This window comes from Phragmites australis, chromosome 23 (genome assembly GCF_958298935.1).
Source record: "Phragmites australis chromosome 23, lpPhrAust1.1, whole genome shotgun sequence".
NCBI lineage: Eukaryota > Viridiplantae > Streptophyta > Magnoliopsida > Poales > Poaceae > Phragmites > Phragmites australis.
Genome location: NC_084943.1, coordinates 13,986,103 through 13,992,102, shown reverse-complemented (window position 1 = coordinate 13,992,102; position 6,000 = coordinate 13,986,103).

Sequence of the window (6,000 nt, the reverse complement as noted above, 5' to 3'; positions counted from 1 at the left end):
AGTTGTAATAACCTCAAATTTTTTCAGTGCTAGACACCTAATATAGTTCAATCTCACTTAGTTTGATTCTCATTTAACCTCATAGGATCCACTTCCGGTTGCAATCGTTAACGTCCTCACTTGTTTGAACTTAAATCCACAATAGTTGGTGCTGACCGTAGGGATCGAACTAGGAATGGCAGGAAAACTAAAAGCTCCTTCACGTAGTTGTCAGGGGCTGAAAACAAAGTACCCATAAAACTGGCCAATCAGACATGCCTCTGCCTAGTACCACTACAAGATCACTAGACTCCAATGTCAGGCCTGAAGCATTAGCTCTGGCCATGAATGATGTATCGGGGTGAAATCGGGGTGGACCAAGCCAAGAAAATGCACCCACGGTTGGCGAAGAGGTAGTGGAAGATGAAACGGTGGCGGAGAAAGCACGACATCATCGCGAAGATGAAGATAGGGTGGCGAATGAGGCAAATATAAGAATAGAGCGTGGAAAGGCTTTGGCCCTAGAAGCAGAGAAGAAGGTGGCGTTGATCAAGAAATGGTTGGATCAGGAAAAGGTGATGGTAGATGTACAACAGGCATAGGCGCAGACGGTGATGTCCAAAGATGAAGAGTACATGTAGCGGGTGAAGGATGCATGGAAGCAAGTGGAGGAGCTCTAGTGCGAACTACTCGCATTTTAGCAGCACGAATTTTTGAACCAACACACTTTGGGGGGGGGAGTCTCAGGACGAATCTCCATCTCCAAGCGATGAGGGATCTTCAAAGTGTCCCTCTGTGAGAACTTTTAAACAAAAAATCAGTTGTAGACATGGATGATCTATTGTCCAAAATGGAACAAATATGCTAGGGCAAAGGATGATAAGCGTTGTGAGAAGGAAGGGGCTCAACTGAAGCTCAAAAACCCGAAGGTGGTGTCTCAGAGCAGAGAAGATCGGATTGAGAACCGAGGAGTGAAGGATCCCCAAAACAGAGGTCAATATCACAAGGGGGGACAAAAAAAAATACAATGATAAATCTCGACAGAAAAGGCACAAGCAGGAGATCCATAATATCGAAGGAGAAAGTGAACACCGTACAAGCTGTGAAGGGAGACATGAAGGAGATCGCTCAAGTAAGGGATGCGGAGGCGTCGAGGGCCACATAGAGATCTGAATACTATGTACTATGAGATACATGAAGAACAAGTTGGCCACACCACGAAGGCATGTCCAAGTATTCTTGCCTACAAAGAAAATCTCCACCACCAATCTTTTGAACAAGGTCTTATAGTTCATCTCACCGGTCATCACCGCTAACCATGGCAGCCACAAAATCCACCTCCGAACCTACACACCCACCTTCATCACATGCCTTCAGCCAAACATGGCCTCAACACACACACAAGCACTACCCGCTACCCAACCACACGAACAACCACCCTACATACCCCACCCACTACCACTACCTAAAATTGAAGCTTTACCACCACCTCCATTGGACATGCCAGGCCAAGGTCCCCGACAGCTGCACCATGTGAGCAGAGCTCATAATATCATGTTGGCTTTCACTGGGGGCTCTAACCAAGAGTTTAGTTCCAAGCACCAGCACAAAGAATATGTGAGGCGTGTCAATAATGTTGCCACCAACGCACCTTGTACCCAATTCCGGTGGTCTCACATTTCGATAACATTCTCCCCTGATGACATGTACGCCTTGGATTACCCACGTACAGATGCATTTGTATCATGTATGCCTTGGATTACCCACGTACAGATGCATTTGTATGTTGCCTTGTCATGTGTGTTGCCTTGGGCCTTGTATTAACTCGAATACATGATTACAATATAAGGTGTCTAGATCTAAACTCTAAGCTAATTGATGAGTCTTTCGAGCTTGTAGAGTGGTTCTCCAGAGCATGAAAGCTAGATCTTGTAGAGTTGAGCTAACTTGAATTGAGTTATCTTGATCGTACACCCTACCCTGGTTATATAGTCAGGAGGAGAGGGATCATATCCTACTTAGAGTATGAGTGTAGTTGACTTGATATGTACCTCCCGGTGTATCTAGGGCACTTATTTCCTTATTGGGAATTTATTTCCAAGTATAGATAGAAGTTGCCCTTGGAGAGCGAGTTTGTGTTGTGCTTACCAGGTTGGCTTCTGGAACCCTATCTCATGGAAGCTAGACATGTGTATGATGAAGATTCCATCCTTGAATAATACTGTATTTCTAGTAATATTTGAATTATTGATTATATATTCCTTTTTAGCAATCCCCCAATTCTACTTAGAATCGCCAATCAAAATGCTATCTTGAACGAATCTTGGAATATGCCAAGAGGCTTACTCGACTAGGTGCCAATCTCTTATTTCAAAAATCTTCCTAGTCAGGTGCTTCCTTATACAGGGAATTTTCTGAGGGCAACTGTCATATCCCAAATTCTTAATCACGCAATTAAGCATAATCATGCTTTTTAAGTATTATATTTAATTTTTCGTAATTGTAATTCAGAATATTAATACACTTCGTTAAAAGTCAATTGGATGAGAGAAACTAATCTGAGAGAGAAAAGAATAGAAATCGCATTGAAATTACCTCTTTTCTCTAGCACGTGGGGCCCACATGTGGGCCAACCACCCCTCACTCACTCCCTTGGGGTAGTCCCCACCTGCTCTCTCTCTCCTCCTCACTCCTCCCATGACCCACACAAACAGCACAGCAAGGGAGCCCCCTCTCCCTCTCTCTCTCAAGCTTCCTCTCCTTCTCCCTCAAATCCGTCTCTTAGGAGAAGATTCGAGGTGAGTATGTGGTATCCACGCGATCCTTAGCTCATAAGCTTCCTATCCCTCCAATTTATTTGCTCTTTCCTGAAAGATTCGAGCAGGATTTGATGTCTTTTGGTGTTCTTGGTTGAAGCACGAGAAACACTGGAGTTCTTCGATTTCCCTCCATTTCCTCTATTCCCCGACGGTCACCCAACTCCACAAGCATCTTGGGTAAGTCCCTTAGACTCCCCATGGCATGAATTCATGATTTGAGTGGTCGATTTTGAATTGGAGAAAAGTTCATGAGTTTTGAAGTTTTGGACCAAAAAGAGGATTTAGATGAGATTTGAGTTGGGAATCGAGTTGCTAAGGAGGAGTGAATTTTAGACTCCATAAACCATCTCAAACATGTTCCCCTTTGGATTGGAGAGGATTGCAAATCGATTTGGCAAAGTCTTCCCCCAAAATAGAGATTTTCTAGAAAGTCCGGAAGTTCCGCAGTGCAGAACTTCCGCAGAAATCTGCAGAACTTCCGCAAAAGTCCAGAACTTCTGAAGAAATCTGCGGAACTTCCGTAGTTACTGTTCATCATGCGATGTGAGGCTTGTAAAATTCATAATAAATTCTCCGTAGCATCAAAAAATTTGAAACCAATTTTTTTTGTTTCATAATAACCTAATCTACCTATTAAAAATATCCCCAGCCATGAAAAAGTTAATTAACTTTCTGAAGCGAATTAATTAGGTTAAGGCTTCGTTAATTCACCGTTGGTTCTTTGCGAGTCCAAAATTGATAAATCCAATTTTGCTAGTTTCCTTATGACTTGTTCTATCTAGGAAAAATATTTTCATCCATTATATGCATATTGTGGCATATGTTTGCACTTCATTCATACTCATTGCATTGCATGTGTTGATCCTTCTTAAGAACACCGAGCCGACGATCCCGGCGAGCGAGGACGATCCTGGCACGCCCTGCCTTTGTAAGACAGTGTATCAAGGCAAGCATCTAACATATTTCACCCTATCAGTTGGATTGAATAAAGTATAAATATTGATAAAGTCGTGTGGGTCCAAGAGTATCCCCCTGCATGGTGTATAAATAGTTCGAACTGTCGCGCTCTCGGTCATGAGCATGCTATTGCTTATCTGCATCGGCCGTAGAGTTTTCGAGTTGTGGATTGTAGTCAATATTGTGGTATGTGGTACGAGATGGTTCATATGTCGGTTCGAGGTGGTTATGGTTCTTACAGCTATGTTTACGTTTATTGCAGATGCATTATGTTCAGTTGTTATTGCAGGGTAAAATGGTATGTTTGGTTAAGTATAGGTGCTCACACGTATATGTCTAAGTTGCTTACCGCATATGTTTTACTTAACCTTGTGGCCTACTCTTGCTAACAGCTCAATGCATAATCCTTGGAGTCAGGATATTATATACTCTGAAGGTCGTGCTTTTGGGACGGTGCCTAAGGGCATGTGGCGCCGTTCTCTTTTGTTGTTTAGGTTTATCTTCCACTACGTAGCTTTTGTTGTCTTTTGATGTAAATTCCTGGAAACAGTTGCATATTTAAGAACTTGTAATATAAATATTAATTACTCGCTCTTTATTAAACTGTGTTGTGATGTGTATGTTGGAAGGCATGTGTTCCGATCTTTGGGCACAAAACACGTGCCGGGATTACCGGAATGGTATTCGGGTTAATCGTCGAGGTTGAATTATAAATAATGATCTTCCTGATGATTAATTTGAATACTATTTGGACGGTTCCTTACAAGCTTTGAACCTAATCAAGAAGATTAAGATCAAGAACCCACTCCTGATAGATTCTTCGTCGTCTAGTCACATTGCATTAACCTGGTGTGATTTCTGAGGAGATTTTGTCATCATGACACTTCAAAAATCAACTCAAGCGACGCTTGGGAAAGGACCATTTCAGGCTTCAAAATGATGGAGGGTTGTGAACCAGCAGGAGTAATATTGTTGGGTAACGGAACAGTGAATTCCCCTACTTCCTCCTATAAATAGGGGGGAATACTCGAATCCAAATTATGCCCTTAAGCCTTCAACAAGTCCCATCTTCCTCGGCCTTCCTCCACCCATGGTGGACACGCCTCCTCTATCTCCATCCTCTCCATCTCTATCACATGTGCCTTTAGATATATAGCTCCCAATAATAGATATCTCATCCTCTAAAGAGGGGAATGAACATATCTCCAATGATGAAGTCATAGCTGCTATCTCGCAAGAGAAATTCGATGCTGAGGCTAAGAGCAACTTCAACAACGACGAGGCCATTGTTCTACGAAGATGAAGAATATGGCAAAGACAGGGCCCAAAGCGAGGAGCACACCATAGAGTGGATGGACGATGTAGTCTTGTGCCGTAGCACATTGCCGACAGGCTTCACAGGAGGAGAAGAAGATGAATCTCAAGAAAGAGGGCTCGATGATGAGCGCTCCATCATGACTTCCTCCTCGCCTGCATTTGGCAGCTTTAATGCTACCAGGAAAAGACAAGAAGAAGAAATGATAGGGGTGGACTTAGCACCCCTTGTGCAGTCTTCTTCCTTCAACTCCAGTGACAATGACGACAACGATGAGTCAAGAGGACCCTGGGCCATTAGCAACATAGAAAGCAATGGTGATAGGAACCGAAGGTGTAGATTAGTGTAGGTCAAAATATTTATATTAGGACCACTGCAATCTTCACCTTTTTGGCCTTTTCTGTGTTTAGGTCATCCTCTTGAGTAGATCTTCGAGAGAACTTTGTAAGCTATGAATATGAGAACTCAAATCAAATCGTGTGTTCAACGCTTTTCCATAACTTATTCATGATTGTGTACTGAAACCTTATCAAGTTGATGTATTCCATATTAGGGTTAGGATTTATTTTCACAAGAAGCATCTTTCACATAAGTAACAATCCCTCGAGAACTTTCAGTGACTGAAGTTATAGTCAACTTTATCGACAAGATGAAGCTTCAGCTTCAATTGAATAGCACTTCTCTTGGAAAATTTTGTTGTTTGTGTGAAGACCTCGACCAAACCTAACACCATCTATTCAAGAAAAAACTATGACCTCAAAGAGTTACAACCTAGTCGAGAGACATACAACTAACTCGAAGACAAGGAAATCACCAACTCAGAAATTTTGCTTCAAATGGGGCAGGACATGTAGTTGGCTTGCAATGGTTACCCTTCATCTTTTTCTGCTTGCAGAAAGAATCTTTGTGTAGAAGTTGTGTGGTCATGCT